General features: G+C 55.9%; 1 non-coding gene across 1 annotated transcript; it reads right to left on the bottom strand.

Annotated features, from left to right (window-relative positions):
* Positions 1-9,886: 9,886 nt before the first annotated feature.
* On the bottom strand, positions 9,887-9,958 carry TRNAQ-CUG. The gene has a single exon. It is a non-coding gene; the product is annotated as a tRNA-Gln (tRNA).
* Positions 9,959-17,110: the final 7,152 nt, after the last annotated feature.

The following is a 17,110-nucleotide window of genomic DNA, read 5'->3' as shown; positions in this document are numbered from 1 at the left end:
GTGATAAGCCTGTGCTACTTCCTTGCTTTCCTGCGGGCAGGGCCGGCTTTAGGCCAATTCAACCAATTCCCCTGAATCGGGCCCTGCACCCAAGCCCTGCTGGTGCACTGTACTAGGGTGGCCCAGCTTCCCCAGGGGGCAATTTAAAGGGCCTGGGGCTCCCAGCAGGGACTGGAGCCTCAGGCTGTTTAAATTGCCACCAAAGCCCCACTGCTGGAGACTTGGGGGCTATTTAAAAAGTCTGGGGCTCCCCTTGCTTCTACCGCCCCGGCCCTTTAAACAGCCCCCGGAGCCCCGCCACTTCCCCAGGGCTCCCGCGGCTATTCAAAGGGCTGGGGCGGTGGAAGCAGGGGAGCCCCAGGCCCTTTAAATAGCCCCCGAGCCCTGGGCTGCTGCTGCTACCTTGGTGGAGGAGGGGGCACTTACCGTACAGGGTAGGCTGTACCCCCTGTACCCGCACCCCTGCCCACAGCCAGCCCCTGCTGCACCCCCTGCCCTGCCTGCACCAGCCCCGCACCCCGTGCCCTGTCTCCAGTCAACCCTTGCCGCACTCCCCTGCCTTAAGCCAGCCAGTCCCACACTCCTCTGTCTCCAGGCCTGCCAACCCCTGTGCACTCCCCTGAGGCCCTGCCTGAAGCCAACCAGCCCACTCCACCCCACATCCCCCTGCCTGCTGCCAGCCCCTGTCAGCAGCCAGTCCCACACACCCTGCCCTGCCTGCAGCCAGCCCATTTGCAGCCAGTCCTGCACCCCCTGTCCTGTCTGCAGCCAGCCCCGCACGCCTTGCCCTGCTTGCAGCCAGACACTACCTCCAGTCAGCCCCTGCCCTGCCTCCAGCCAGCCCCATGTCCACTGGTGCCCTGCAGTTCCCAGGGCAGTAACCCTGCACACACGCTGCAATGAGAGGGGCAGTGAACAGCTGTGACCCACACATGTGCACACCTTAGGGTGACCAGACAGCAAGTGTGAAAAATTGGAACAGGGTGGGGGGTAATAGGATCCTATATAAGCAAAAGACCCCCCAAATCGGGACTGTCTCTATAAAATCGGGACATCTGGTCACCCTAGCACACCCCCAGGGAGTGGCGGGGACCCACACATGTGAAACGGAGCTCATTTCTAGTTCAGGCCCATCTTTTTAAAAAAGAATTTTAGGTAGGGTTAACATACATCCGTATTTTCCTGGACATGTCCAGCTTTTTGGTTCTTAAATAGACCATCTGGGAGAAATTTTTAAAAATATGGATGTATGGTAACCCTATTGGTACAAAAAATACATACTGTGGCACATCCCTTAAATCAGAACTTTTTACAGGGAACCGGCTGCTAAGAAATGAAAGGCTTTTATTTACATGGTTTTTTTTTTAGTCATCCCTGCCGGGGCCCCGCCGAATATGTTCGAATTGGGCCCCGCACTTCCTAAAGCTGGCCCTGCCTGCGGGGAGCCTCAAAGGTCCCATTTTGCTGCCTCTTGGCCTCAGTGCGTTCAGCTAGTGGCCCGAAGACCGGGCTGGATGTCATTCAGAAACCCATCTCCCAGCAGCTGTTCCAGAGGCTCAGGTTTAATCCTCAAGGCCGAGCACAAAAACTTTCAGCCAGGAACATTTCGCTCTCTCCCCGCCTCCGCCCAAGTGGCAAAGGAGAAGCAGACGAGACACGCCGGCTCAAAGACGCCTCCCTCCCACTTCCCTGTAGGCTGTGCAAAGCTCTTGGCCTGCCTCACGCCTTGTCAGGAAAGCGCGGCCATGCTACTCACGCCTGAGTCACGTCCGCAGCCTGGCCTGCCCTGGCTGACGGTGTGCAGAGCCACGCCAGTCAATGGCAGTTTGAGTCAGGAGCCTAGGCTCTTTCCCCTGACAGCCACACACACAGCACTGCCTGGTGTCCCGAGAGCCTCCTTCCTGTTCTCCCGCAGCACACGCTGCCTGCCAGTGTGGGTGGGAAAAGGGGACCAGGAAGTACTGCAGCCTCATTCCAGGACAGGAGGCCCTCGCCATACCCAGGCCTGCCTCTTGCCTTCAGTCCAGGTAGCCTCATGGCCTAGGCTCTTGGTGCTCTGCTGGTCACTGCCTTGCTGGAAGGCCCTGAGGGAAAAGAAGCAAGCACACATGTAGCAGAGGATGGCTTTGATCCATTAATCTCTGGGTTATGGGCCCAGCACACTTTTGCTGCACCATTCTGCTGGTTTTTCATGACCGCTGCCACTCAGCCACCACTATCTGGATTAGCACCTTATGCGCTCTCACGCTGGCAGGCAGATGCGCAGTCTGCTAGGCAGCTGTCCTGGTCACAGGATATTACAGCTTCTACAGGGTAAAAGGGATCTATTTGGGGTTTGGACCCCATTGGGAGCTGGATAGCTGAGTGCCAGAGACGGGAGCACTTCTTAAACTGTTTTCAGTTAAGCCTTCAGCTTCACCCTCACCTGAAAAGTACTCACCATTAAGGGGTATGGGTTCCAAATGCCAAAAGCATGTGGGAGGTAAGAATGGGTGTTTAGCTGTCTGTGGTTGTTTTAGTTGATTTCCTTTTTGCTGTTCCTGGTGTGTAAAGACAGAGACATTTTTGAATCTCTTAAAATTGCTGTTAGTGCTACAGTCACTCACCTTAAGCTTATGCTATTAGATCTCTTCTGTGATATATTCTGATTCTAAACGGTAAAAGGTCGCTCTGTGTGTGGCATTATGGAGTGAGGTAGCAAATGTTGGTTGCAGAAATGGGGCATGTGCCACAACAGTCCTGCCCCCCAGCTGCATTCCCTGAGTCCAACCTGCAAAATTTCCATGCAGTCAGAGTGGAAAAGAGCATTTTACCTAACTGTGAAGTTGCTTACAACTTTCAGTGTGTAAGTGAGATCAGAACCCCCCACTCTAAGTACATCTAAAACTTATACTTAACTATTAGTGATCTTAGGTCTGTAGCATAGAACTGAATTTGTACTACAATTACAAAAAGCTTTATTTTTAAACTAGAAAAGAAAAAAAGCCATAAAATCTGCAGTTAGAAACTTCAGAAAAGACCCATAGTACTAAATTTAAATATTCATTTTCAACTTTTTTTATTTCACTATGCTTTGGAACCCATGTCCCTTGCCTAATGAGATATATGTAGGTTCGGGTGACTCCCAAAAGCATGACCTGCTAAGGACCGTTCTACTGTCCTTGATTCATATCACCAGGATAACTACGCTTTATTACTCCTGCCCTAATAAGAAAGAGATTGGGGATCTCACAGCAGCCGAAATGACCATTTGGACAAGCACCCCCATCATGCAATGCGGGGTGGGTGTGACCATGCACATCAGCAACAAAAGACTTTTACAACACATCACCAACAGATGTCAGGGTAGAGTTCATTCTGACCCTGCTTACATCCTCCCCACAACCAAGAATTGGTGCTCCTGGTAAATCACACTCCCTATTATACCAAATCATTGGTATTGAATGCTGAAGTCACAGCTAGCAAAAGTAGCCACCCATCTCTGCCCTGCAGCATCCAGCTTAGCCCTTGTTAACACATAAGTCAGTGGATTGTTCTCTGTCCATACCTGAAACTGAGCACCACACAAGTAGTCTCCAAAGTTCTCAGTGATGGCCCATTTCAAGCCCAAGAACTGCAGCTGGTGGATGGGATAGCAAGTTTCGCTATCAGACAGTCCTCAGCTGGCAAAGGCTACAGATTTACATTTGCCTTCCACTTCCTGGTACGAGACTGCTCCCAAACCCTCCAAACTGGCATCAGCATGCAGGATAAATGGCTTGTTTGGGTCAGCAGAGACTAGGACTGGCACATGAATCAGGCAAATAATGATTTCCCGTAAAGCTCTGTCACATCTCTCATCCCGCCATGTCCCAAATGGAGAGGAGAGGAGCCCCTCCCCTGTCCCAGCTCAAGAACACCAGATCTGTGGAGGCAAGATGTCTGTAGCCCAAACCAGCTGGAGCTGCTGGGGAGAGGAGTTCTCCCCTCAGCCCAGGCCCACTGGAGTTGCTATTGCAGTGGGGGAGAGATGTCTTTCATCTAGTTCTTAGATGCCCTGATAAGAGGGGGGTTGAGTTTTTTCTTCCCACCTACAGCTCAAACTTCTTTTTCCCCCACCACTTTCTGCTCTAGCCTGATCTCCCTCTTTCACCTCAATTCTCTTTTTCCTGGTCTTGTTCCAGAGCCCTGACAGCCCAATTCTCTGCCCTAACCCCGTGCCCTCTACTGCACCCTGAACCTCTCATTCTAACCCCACCCTAGAGCCTGCACTCCCAGGGCCAGTGCCCTCATCCACCTGCACTCCAACTCTCTGTCCCATGTACCCTGATTTAGGGTGTACTAATAATATTAATTTGGATAATATGATGAAAATTTAATTTATTAGCTTACATTTTATTTAATTTAATTGAGTTACAAAGTTACAGTTGCTTTACTGCTATTCAATAGATACATAGGGCATTATATGCAACAAAGTTTTGGTTAATGTCTCTTACCACAATTCCTTGATAACCTGGTGGTAAGAGACACAGAACCAGCCTTGCAGTTCAGGTTTCTCAATTCTTGAGTGAAAGATGCAGCGCTTAGAAAAAGCTACTGTTACTTAGGGTTTACTTGACTAAGTTAAACTTAAAATCAAAACCTAATAAACAAAGAATAAAAACTTACGGAAATGGAGCTTAGCCTAGTTCCCTTGAAACTTAAAGTTTAAGAACAAGTACAGCCTACTGCTAGTACATAGAGAGAGAGTGGAGGAAGTAAGTCAGAATGATAGAGTGAAGTGCTCTAGTGAGGTGGGTTACCTCTTTTATAGGGCACAAGTACCGGAAATCCTTCCTCCTATGCCCAAATTTCATTCCTCACCCACAAAACGTTAGGGTACGCTTACTTCACAGGCTAGTATGTTTGTGCATGTTGATGACATGTACATATGCACATAAGTTCCCTTGTGTTGTACCTGTTAAGTCTGTGGGTAGAATACTGAAAAAAAAAACCCTATGCCATTCTCCATTGTCGATTGGTCTAAGTAAAGGTCTTAGACAGGCGTGAGTACTTATCTATTTAAGTAACAAGATACAGGTCAACTTTGCTTTCTTAGTAAAAGGTCACAATATAGATATGCTAACCTTGCCTTAGCTTAACATACAGGATATGGCCTGTAGGGTCTCGTAAGTCATGTGCCCCAGCCTCCTAATCATTTCTATTGCCCGCCGCTGGACCCTCTCCAAATTGTCCACATCCCTTCGCATGTGGGACCCAACCCCAAAAGTACCCACATTTCACCCCAATGGCCCCCAAATGCCAGATTTTAATATGTACATAGGGTGCTCCCATGGTCATGTCACTCCCGAGCTCTCCAGTGGAGCCTGCTGGTGGAGAACAAGGTCAAAATCAGCCAGGACGTCGCTCAGTCAATTCCCTGTGCTCCCAGCAGGTGGTATCGGAAAGCTCCAAGATGGCTCACTTCCCTTTCTCTCATCAGCTTCAGGCCCCAGGGTTACAAATGCCCAACTAGTTGGGATTCTCCCCTGGGCTCAGGGTGTGGGGCTGCTCTGAGGGGATGGACTTGCACACTTGGGATATTAGTGCAAAGATACAATTTCAATTTCTCTTAGAGAAATTTGAGGGCAATTTATATTTGGTAAAAATCTTATTTCGTGAAAGGAAAGCTGCAGTGATAGCCTGGTTACTGGGGTGCAAAACACTTTCCTCCTGCAAGAAACAAGAAGTTAGAATTAGACATTTACATCATTTGTTCCAATGTTGGCACAGGTTTAATTTTGCTTCTGTGCAGGTTTGTTTCAGGCGGTGACTGTTTTGGTTTATTGGGTTGTTTTGGTTTTTTAAGTTGGAATGGAGATTTTAATTGACATTTGCTGGATTCGAATGGCTGACCTGCAACACCAGTTTTGACATACTTCTGCATATTTTATACAGATTTGGCCAGTATTCAAGGATTCAATTCCTTTATAGGAGGTTTTAGAGTTCAGGCTTATTTATTTGATGTTATTTTATCATCCTGCTGTAGCACACCTTTTTGATAAAACCTTGAAATTATTAATTTATGGCATTTGTTAGTTTTTATTTTTAAAAACAAAGTTTTTCTTAATGTTTGGGTTTTAAATTAAGCATTGTTTTTGGTTTCAAATTTTCATTTAGGTTTTGGTTGTTGATGGGATCTTTAAGAACTTTGGATTTAATACTAAAATTTGGACAGATTTAGCTTATTGAAAGTAAACTGTTCACTATTTTATTTTAATAAAGGTTGTATTGCTGTAAACCCTGGCCAGTGGGAGAGGAGATGAGCCTGGCCTTTAACTGAGAAGGAGCAGAGGCATGGGAGAGGCCAGGTGATGGGGGGGCACAGCCCCCCAATTTTTTTTGTCTACCCACCTCAGTCTCCCACCAAACGAGAAGAGTCTGATGCCACTCCTGCTGGTCACTGGGTGTCACTGCTGCTCCATGGGAAACATGCTCTGTGCATTACCCAGCTTGGTGAGAAATACAGTCTGTGCCTTACCGTGACTGGTCCGTGGGTGTCACTGCTCCTAGAAGGCAGACACACGCTGTGCATTACACCACCTGACCGCTGGGTGTCATTGCTGTATCAATGGAAACACTTTCTGTGCATTACCCTGAATGACCACGAGGTGTCACTGCTGCTCCAAGGGAAACATGCTCTGTGTGTTACCCTGATTGGCCACTGGGTGTCACTGCTGCGCCAAGGAAAACACCTTCTGTGCATTACTCTGACTGCCCACTGGGTGTCACTGCTGCGCCAAGGGAGACATAAGAGCGGCCAGACTGGTTCAGACGCAAAGTCCATCTAGCCCAGTATCCTCCTGTCTTCTGACAGTGGCCAGTGCCAGGTGCCCCAGAGGGAATGAACAGAGCAGGGAATCATCAAGCGATCCATCCCCTGTTGCCCATTCCCAGCTTCTGGCAAACAGAGGCTACAGGCACCATCCCTGCCCACCCTGGCTAATAGCCCTTGATGGATCTATCCACCATAAACTTATCTAGTTCTTTTTTGAACCCTGTTATAGTCTTGCCCTTCACAACATCCTCTGGCAAGGAGTTCCACAGGTTAACTATGCAACTGTCTTGAGTTTACCCCCCCTCCCCTGGCCAGGTTGTATATGGAAAAGAGGATGAGGATGAGGAGAGCCATGATGTGTCTGTCAGTGGCTGGTGCCTCAGTTTCCTCTAGGCAGCAGTGCTGCAGGCTCCTTTGGTCTGTGCCCATGCAACTGTGTCTGGGGAAGGAGGAGTAGAGGCTCATTCTTCCCAGCCCCACGCCCCACCCCCAGCAGCTGGGGAATCCAGGCCAAATTTAATCCTGGTAGCTGGGCTGGGATTAGCCTGGGCTGGGGTAGGGCTGGGGAGGAATTGGGAGGAGGACAGATGCACCTGCTGTGAGGGAAGATCCTCCCATTCCCTGCCAACCCCATTCACTCCTTGCAGCACAGCACCCCCTAGCATTTCTTTCTCTGTCATGGGAGCTGTCTGCTGCTTGCTTCTCCCTTAGCATCATCTCTCCCCATCCTGGAGCACTGGCATTGCCCATCCTGTGCAAACAGGCAGGCCTCAGTGTGCCCCATGGTACTGCTCTGCAATTGTGGAGGCAGCTGTTGGATGGAGCCATATCAAAATATAGGAGTGGGCATGGCTGGGGACCAGGACTCCTGGGTTCTCCCCTCAAACGTGGGAGGGGAGTAGAGATTATGGGGTAGAGTGGGGGAAGACAGGGCTGGGATCCAGGGCTACTGCTTTTTCTGGTTTTCTCCACCTCCTGCAGCTGCCTCGATCCTTTCAATGTGTTTCTTGTTCCATATTCATTTGCTGACTTGTGTAAATCACCCCAGAGGTGGCTGCATCTCAGTGTTGGGTGAGGCATCCTTGGCTGCATCACCTCCTAACCGCGTCTCTCTCCCCCTTCGGGTGACCCTGCAGCACTCAGCAAACATCCACAAGATCATGGGGCACTTTGAGCACTGCGCAGGCAGGGGCCAGGCGCCCAGCCCTCCCTCCAGAGAATGGGACACAGCATCGACTACATTTTACAGGGATTAAAAAGGGGCAAAGGAGGGCAAATCAGAGGAGTAGGTGGCCAGGGTCTGAGCAGGGGGTGGAAATTGACTGGTCGGGGGTCAAGCAGCTGGAGGCAGAGTTAGGAGAGGGACTGAAGGCAAAGTCAGGGAGGTGGGAAGGAGCCGGAGTTAAGCCCGGAGGGAGGCGCTGCCAGAGGGTTAAACCCCGGCACAGGCAGGGGCCGAGGGGGAACAGTTATCCCGGTGGGCTGAGACTCCAGTGTTTGCAAACATGGGTGGGGGGAGCAGAGGGCTTTTTTATTTCCCCTCCCACAGGCAGCACCTCTCAGCATGGACTTCCCAGGGCTGGGCTCTTAAAGGCACAGGCATCCCACCGCCTAGACGCTGCAGCTCCTCTCTGATGTAACCTACTGAGGTGCTGCAGTAGGAGACTCAATTCAGTGAAACTGGGCATTCCCTATACGCCCCCCAGCCAGGGGGCTGTACACCCCCTTCCCCGATTTTCCCCAACACCCCCTCCCTCAGTGGTCAGGTAGTTACATGCAGCGCTGCCAATGTTGTCATTGGTTGCAAATTTGAATGGAAATTGAAACGTTAACACACACTTTAAAAGCAGATACAACGTATGAAAACTACTTGTACCTGAGAAAGTCAAATAGGTTTGGAAAGTCTGGACAAAGCCGGATTTCCTCACCCAGCTGTTGTGTTTGCTGACAATGTTGGTGCATTGGCTTCGGCAGTGTTGGCCAACCTTAGAATTTCAAATGATGATTTGTAAGCGAGGTGTGAATGAGCTCTCCCCTGGCAGCTACTGATGACCAGGGTTGGGGGGAAGCTTTGGGACCAGACTGTATTTACATGAACTCACCTACTCTGCTGAGGTATCCAGCGGACAGAGCTGGGCTGCCTCTGCTCTAGGTGCCCGGAGGAGGGAAGGTGTGTGGGGCTCCAGCCTGGGACTCTTCCTCCCTCCTGCCAAGGCCTGACTATTAATCCCAGCGCTGGCACTCCTTTCTTCAAGCGCCATGTGGGCCAGAGGAAACGTGTGGTAGGAAGCACAAGGGCCAAGCTTGTGAACATCAGGTGCAGCAGCAAGAATCCCAACTATCAGGGTAGCAAGTTCTAGAGCCCTATCCCATTGTGGCCATCCCTGCCAAAGACCTGGCTCTCGGAGGTGTGAGTCACCCAGCAGGAGGGGAAAGATTCACTCTTACACAGCTGGAGACAGGGGAGTTGAGCTCTGGGGCATTACCACAAGCATGGGTGGGTGGCAAGTTTGTAGAAATTTTGGTGGTGCCCAGAACCCGCCCCCAAACTCCACCCCCACCTGCCTAAGGCTCTGGGAGGGAGTTTGGGGGGATTAGGGTGCAGGATTCAGGCTTTAGGATGGAGTTTGGGTGCTGGGTGCAGGCTCCAGCAGGGTTGTAGGAAGGGGTGAGAGGTGCAGGCTCTGGGGGTGGGAAGGAGTGCACCCTCTGGGAGGGAGCGTAGGGCTGAGGATGAGGGATTCATGATGCAGGAGGGGGCTCAGGACTGGGGCAGAGTATCAGGGTTCAGAGGGAGCTCAGGGTTGGGGGTGTTGGAGAGGCTGAGGGCAGCCTGCACTAGGACTCTGGGGCAGCAGTTCTGCCCAGAATCCCTCTACTCCAGCAGCAGGAGCAGGCAGGGGACAGGCACATGCTGCTTTTTGTCAGGCAGGGATGCACCACAGCAGAGGGGAGGGGTGCCATGCAGGGGCCAGGGGAAGAGACCCAACTCCAAATATTGCTGGAGCAGGGCCCCCAGCCCTGAATGTTCCTGGAGCACGAGCACCACAAATGTATATAACCTGCCGCCTATGACCACAAGCCAACACAAGGTCCCACTGAGATTTGAACTCAGATTACAGGATTCAGAGTCCTGAGTGCTGCCCATTACACCATGGGAGCAGCTTGTGCTGCCTTCTCTGCACATCGGTGACCCTCATGGGGCTGCTTGTGTAAGGGGGCTCTTGGCCCTTTACTAAAACTTAGTGTGTGTGTGTGGGGGGGGGTTGGTTGGCTAGTTCCCAGCACCAATAGAAGGGGGAAGGATCAATGGGAAATCAGGACCCTGAGACTGACAGTCCCCAGGGACAATGGGGAGAGGCCAAAGCTCCAAGTTAGCTGCACTGACAGGCCAGACAGTGTAATAAGAGAGTCACCAGGCCAGGGGGTCCCATCCTCCATGTGAGCTGGAACTGCCTGGGCGAGAGTGGGGCAGAGCTAAGGAGAGAGCAGGAGCCCGAGAAGAGCCGGGGAGCAGAGCTGTGCAGGTGTAGTGCCAGAAACTGCTGCATGTAGGAATTTGCAACCTGTAGCAGTTACTGATACCTGAGGTTGTTCTTATTTGCTGACTTGTCCTAATTGGCTAAAACTTGACAGTGGTTTCTCTAGCAAAGGCCAGTCCCTGGCCCCTTGGTCCAGACATCCTCCTTCATATCACGCTAGGGTGACCAGATGTCAAAGATGAAATATTGGGATGTGGGGGGCGGAGCAAAAAAAAAAAAAGCCAGAGGGCCCCCCTGCCGCCAAGCGGAAGTGGCACAACCCCATCTCCAACCAATTCTTGGCTCCAACCTCTGCTACACCCCTAGCTCCCCCATCCTCTCACTCCTGGGCCCAGCCTGGGCTCCAAGCTCTGCAGCCGAGCCATGATCCAGGCCACTCCTGCAGCTCCCGGGCAAGGGGTGAACCAGGCAGCTCCTGGCAGGAGCGTGTCCGCCCCACTTGTGTCTCCGCCCCCCGCTCACCTGGGCCCTGCCTGCTCCGTGCTGCCCCCACCCCAATGCGCTGCCCGCAGGCTGCAGGGCTGGAGCAGCTTCTGCGCTGCGCTCCTGGCCATGGCCATGGCCAGTGTGCAGACCTGCGGGGGAGGGGCGCAGCCTTCCCTCTCCAGGTCTGCAAGGGGAATGTAAAGCGGCCGTTCCTGCGGGAGTAAGGCGCTGCCATCCCTCCCTAGCTCTGCCAGAGGACTGGGCAGCAGCAGTATTAGCAGGGGCAGGGCGCTTGATTGTTTCCCCGGCTCTGCGAGGGGACTGGAGAGCGGCCGTTCCTGGGCGCGTGGTGTGCTAGGTTCCTTCCTAGCTCTGCGATGGCAGTGGGGAGCGGCCGTTATTCTGGCGGCGGGGCACTGGGTTCCCTCCCTAGCTCGCCAGGGGCCTAGGGAGCAGCACTTCCTGCGGGATTAGGGCACTGCCTTCTCTCCCTAGCTCTGCGAGACCACTGGGGAGCGGCCCTTCCTGCGGGATTAGGGCGCTGCTTCCACTCCCTAGCTCTGCGAGAATACTGGGGAGCAGCCCTCCCTGCGGGTTTAGGGCGCTGCATTCTCTCCTTAGCTCTGCGAGACCACTGGGGAGCGGCCCTTCCTGCGGGATTTGGGCGCTGCCTTCTCTCCCTAGCTCTGCGAGGTGACTGGGGAGCGGCCCTTCCTGCGGGATTAGGGCGCTGCCTTCTCCCCTAGCTCTGCCAGACCACTGGAGAACGGCCCTTCCTGCGGGATTAGGGCACTGCCTCCTCTCCCTAGCTCTGCGAGACCACTTGGGAGCGGCCCTTCCAGCGGGATTAGGGCACTGCCTCCTCTCCCTAGGTCTGCGAGACCACTGGGGAGCGGCCCTTCCTGCGGGATTAGGGCGCTGCCTCCTCTCTCTACCTCTGCGAGACCACTGGGGATCGGCCCTTCGTGTGGGGGCGGGGCGCTGGCTTCCCTCCCCAGCTCTGCCAGGGGCCTTGGGAGCAGCCCTCCCTGCGGTATTAGGACGCTGCCCTCTCACCCTAGCTCTGTGATACCACTGGGGAGCGGCCATTCCTGCGGGATTAGGGCGCTGCCTTCTCTCCCTAGCTCTGCGAGACCACTGGGGAGCGACCCTTCCTGCTGGGGCGGGGTGCTGGCTTCCCTCCTCAGCTCTGCCAGGGGCACGGGGAGCAGCCCTACCTACGGGATTAGGACGCTGCCTTCTCTCCCTAGCTCTGCAAGACCATTGAAGAGCGGCCCTTCCTGATCGGGCGGGGCGCTGGCATCCCTCCCCATCCTCTGCTAAGACCATGGGGAGCAGCCCTTCCTGTGGGATTAGGGCACTGGCTTCTCTCCCTAGCTCTGCGAGACCACTGGGGAACGGCCTTTCCTGTGGAATTAGGGCACTGCCTTCTCTCCCTAGCTCTGCGAGACCACTGGGGAAAGGCCCTTCCAGCGGGGGCGGGGAGCTGGCTTCCCTCCCCAGCTCTGCCAGGGGCCTGGGGAGCAGCCCTTCCTGCGGTATTAGGATGCTGCCTTCTCTCCCTTTTCTGCGAAACCACTGGGGAGAGGCCTTCCCTGCGGAATTAGGGCGCCGCCTTCTCTCCCTAGCTCTGCAACACCACTGGGGAACGGCCCTTTCTGCGGGATTAGGGTGCTGCCTTCTCTCCCTACCTCTGCGAGACCACTGGGGAGCGGCCCTTCCTGCGGGATTAGGGCGCCGCCTTCTCTCCCTAGCTCTGCGAGACCACAGGGGAGCGGCTGTTCCTGTGGGATTAGGGCGCTGCCTTCTCTCCCTAGCTCTCCGAGACCACTGGGGAGCGGCCCTTCCTGCGGCATTAGGACGCTGCCTTCTCTCCCTAGCTCTGCGAGACCACTGGGGAGCGGCCTTTCCTGCTTGATTAGGGCGCTGCCCTCTCTCCCTAGCTCCGCGAGACCACTGGGGAGAGGCCCTTCCTGTGGGGGCGGGACGCTGGCTTTCCTCCCCTGCTCTGCCAGGGACCTGGGGAGCAGCCCTTCCTGCGGTATTAGGACGCTGCCTTCTCTCCCTTGCTCTGCGGAACCACTGGGGAGCGGCCTTTCCTGCGGCATTAGGGCGCTGCCTTCTCTCCCAAGCTCTGCGAGACTACAGGGGAGCGGCCCTTTCTGCGGGATTAGGGCGCTGCCTTCTCTCCGTACCTCTGCGAGACCACTGGGGAGCGGCCCTTCCTGTGGGATTAGGGCGCCACCTTTCCTCCCTAGCTCTGCGACACCACTGGGGAGCAGTCCTTCCTGCGGGATTACGGGGCTGCATTCTCTTCCTAGCTCTGCGACACCACTGGTTAGCGGCCCTTCCTGCGGGAGTAGGGCGCCGCCTTCTCTCCCTAGCTCTGCGAGACCACTGGGGAGCGGCCCTTCCTGCGGGATTAGGGCGCTGCCTTATCTTCCTAGCTCTGCGAGACCATTGGAGAGCAGTTCTTCCTGCGGGATTAGGGCGCCGCCTTCTGTCCCTAGCTCTGCGAGACCACTGGGGAGCAGCCATTCCTGCGCGGGCGGGGCCCTGGCATCCCTCTCCAGCTCTGCCAGGGGCGTGGGGAGCAGCCCTTCCTGCGGGATTAGGGCACCGCCTTCTCTCCCTAGCTCTGCGAGACCACTGGGGAGCAGTCCTTCCTGCAGGATTAGGGCGCTGCCATCTCTTCCTCGCTCCGTGAGACGATTGAGGAGCAACTCTTCTTGCTGGATTAGGGCGCCGCCTTCTCTCCCTAACTCTGCGAGACCGCTGGGGAGCGGCCGTTCCTGCGGAATTATGGCGTTGCCTTCTCTCCCTAGCTCTGCGAGACCACTGGGGAGCAGATATTCCTACTGGATTAGGGCGCCGCCTTCTCTCCCTAGCTCTGCGAGACCACTGGGGAGCAGCCCTTCCTGCAGGATTAAGGCACTTCCTTCTCTCCCCAGCTCTGCGATACGACTGGGGAGCGACTCTTCCTGAGGGATTATGGTGCTGTCTTTTCTTTCAAGGTCTGTGAGGCCACTGGGGAGCGGACCTTCCTGCGTGGGCGGGGTGCTGGCTTCCTTCCCCAGCTCTTCCAGGGGTCTGGGGAGCAGCCTCTCCTGCGGGATTAGGGCGCTGCCTTCTCTCCCTAGCTCTGCGAGACCACTGGGGAGCAGCCCTTCCTGCGGGATTAGGGCGCTGCCCTCTCCGTAGCTCTGCGAGACCACTCGGGAGCGGCCCTTCCTGCGGGATTAGGGCGCTGCCTCCTCTCACTAGCTCTGCGAGAACACTGGGGAGCGGCCCTTCCTGGTAGATTAGGGTGCTGCCTTCTTTCCCTAGCTCTGCGAGACCACTGGAGAGTGGCCCTTCCTGCGCGGGCGGGGCGCTGGCTTCCCTCCCCAGCTCTGCCAGGGGCCTGGGGAGCAGCCCTTCCTGCGGGATTAGGGCTCTGCATTCTCTCCCTAGCTCTGCGAGACCACTGGGCAGCGGCTCTTCGTGCGGGATTATGGCGCTGACTTCTCTCCCTAACTCTGCGAGACCACTGGGGAGCGGGCATTCCTGCAGAATTAGAGAGCTGCCTGCTCTCCCTAGCTCTGCGAGACCACTTGGGAGCGGCCCATCCTGCGGGATTAGGGCACTTCCATCTCTCCCTAGCTCTGCGAGACCACTGGGGAGCAGTCCTTCCTGCGGGATTATTGCGCTGCCTCCTCTCCCTAGCTCTGCGAGACCACTGGGGATCGACCCTTCCTGCGGGATTAGGGAGCTGCCTCGTCTCCCTAGCTCTGCGAGACCACTGGGGAGCAGCCCTTCCTGCGGGATTAGGGCGCTGCCTTCTCTCCCTAGCTCTGCAAGATCACTGAGGAGCCGCACTTTTTGCGGGATTAGGGCGCTGCCTTCTCTTCCTATCTCTGTTAGACCACTGGGGAGCAGTCCTTCCTGTGGCATTTGGGCGCTGGCTTCTCTCCCTAGCTCTGCAAGACCACTGGGGAGCGGCCCTTCCTGTGGGGGAGGGGCGCTCGCTTCCATCCCCAGCTCTGCCAGGGGCCTGGGGAGCAGTCCTTCCTGCGGGATTAGGACGCTGCCTTCTCTCCCTATCTCTGCGAGACCACTGCGGAGCGGCCCTTCCTGCGGGATTAGGGAGCTGCCATCTCTCTCTTCCTCTGCGAGAGCACTGAGGAGTGGCCATTCCTGCGGGATTAAGGCACCGCCTTCTCTCCCTAGCTCTGCGAGACCACTGGGGAGCGGCCTTTCCTGCGGAATTAGGGCGCCGCCCTCTCTCCCTAGGTCTGTGAGACCACTGGGGAGCGGCCCGTCCTGCGGGATTAGGGCGCTGCGTTCTCTCCCTACCTCTGCGAGACCACTGGGCATCAGCCCTTCCTGCTGGGTTAGGGCGCCTCCTTCTCACCCTAGCTCTGCGAGACCACTGGAGAGGGGCTCTTCCTGCGGGATTACGGCGCTGCCTTCTCTCCCTAGCTCTGCGAGACCAGTGGGGAGCAGCCCTTCCTGCGGGATTAGGTCGCTGCCTCCACTTCCTAGCTCTGCGAGATCACTTTAGAGGGGCCCTCCCTGCGGGATTAGTGCGCTGCCTTTTCTCCCTTGCTCTGCGAAACCACTGGGGAGCGGCCCTTCCAGTGGGATTAGGGCGCTGCCTTCTATTCCTAGTTCTGCGAGACCACTGGGGAGGGACTCTTTCTGTGGGACGGGGCGCTGGCTTCCCTCCCCAGCTTTTCCAGGGGCCTGGGTAGAAGCCCTTCCTGCGGGATTAGGTCGCTACATTCTCTACCTAGCTCTGCAAGACCACTGGGGAGCGGCCGTTCCTGCGGGATTAGGGTGCTGCCTCCTCTCCCTAGCTCTGCGAGACCACTGGGGAGAATCCCTTCCTGCGGGATAAGGGTGCTGCCTCCTCTCCCTAGCTCTGCGTTACCAATTTGGAGCGGCCCTTCCTGTGGGATTAGGGGGCTGCCTTCTCTCCTTAGTTCTGCGAGACCACTGGGGAGCGACCCTTCCTGCGGAATTAGGGTGCTGCCTTCTCTCCCTAGCTCAGCGAGACCACTGGGGAGAGGCCCTTCCTGCGGGATAAGGGCGCTACCTTAACTCCCTAGCTCTGCGAGACCACTGGGGAACAGCCCTTCCTGCGAATTTAGGGCACTGCCTCCTCTCCCTAGCTCTGCGAGACCACTGGGGATCGGCCCTTCCTGCGGGATTAGGGCGCTGCCTCCTGTCCCTAGCTCTGTGAGACCACTGAGGAGCAGCTCTTCCTGTGGGATTAGGGCGCTGCCTCCTCTCCCTAGCTCTGCGAGACCACTGGGGATTGGCCCATCCTGCGGGATTAGGGCGCTTCCGCCTCTCCCTAGCTCTGCGAGACCACTGGGGAGCGGCCCTTCCTGCGGGATTAGGGCGCTGCCTACTCTCCCTAGCTCTGCAAGACCACTGGAGAGGGGCCCTTCCTGCGGGATTAGGGCGCTGCCTTCTATTCCTAGCTCTGTGAGACCACTGGGGAGCAGACTTCCTGCGGGATTAGGGCGCTGCCTCCTCTCCCTAGCTCTGGGAGACCACTGGGGATCGGCTGCTCCTGCGGGATTAGGGCGCTGGCGTCCCTCCCCAGATCTGCCAGTGGCCTGGGGAGCAGCCCTTCCTGCGGGATTAGGGCGTTGCCTTCTCTCCCTAGCTCTGCGAGACCACTGGGGAGTGGCCTTCCTGCGGGATTAATGCGCTGCCTTCTATCCCTAGCTCTGCGTAACCACTGGGGAGTAGCCCTTCTTCACGGACAGGGAACTGGCTTCCCTCCCCAGCTCCGCCAGGGGCCTGGGGAGCACCCCTTCCTGCGGGATCAGGGCGCTGCATTCTCTCCCTAGCTCTGCGAGACCACTTTGGAGCGACTCTTCCTGCGGGATTAGGGCACTGCATTCTCTCCATAGCTCTGCGAGACCACTGAGGAGCAGCCCTTCCTGCGAGATTAGGGCGCTGCTTTCTCTCCCTAGCTCTGCCAGGGGTCTGGGAAGCAGCCCTTCCTGCGGGATTAGGGCGCTGCCTTCTCTCCCTAGCTATGCGAGACCACTGGGAAGCGCTCCTTCCTGTGGGATTAGGGCACTGACTTCTCTCCCTAGCTTTGAGAGAACACTGGAGAGCACTCCTTCCTGCGGGATTAGGGCACTGACTTCTCTCCCTAGATCTGCGAGACCACTGGGGAGCGGCCTTTCCTGCGGGATTAAGGCACTTCCTTTTCTCCCTAGCTCTGCCAGGGGCCTGGGGAGCAGCCCTTTCTGCGGGATTAGGGCACTGCCTTCTCTCCCTAGGTCTGCGAGACTGTTGGGGATCGGCCCTTCCTGCGGGACTGGGTCACTGCCTGCTCTCCCTA

This window comes from Gopherus evgoodei, unplaced genomic scaffold, assembly GCF_007399415.2.
Source record: "Gopherus evgoodei ecotype Sinaloan lineage unplaced genomic scaffold, rGopEvg1_v1.p scaffold_263_arrow_ctg1, whole genome shotgun sequence".
NCBI lineage: Eukaryota > Metazoa > Chordata > Testudines > Testudinidae > Gopherus > Gopherus evgoodei.
The sequence above is the reverse complement of the archived record's forward strand: the minus strand, read 5'-3'. Positions and strand labels throughout refer to the sequence as shown.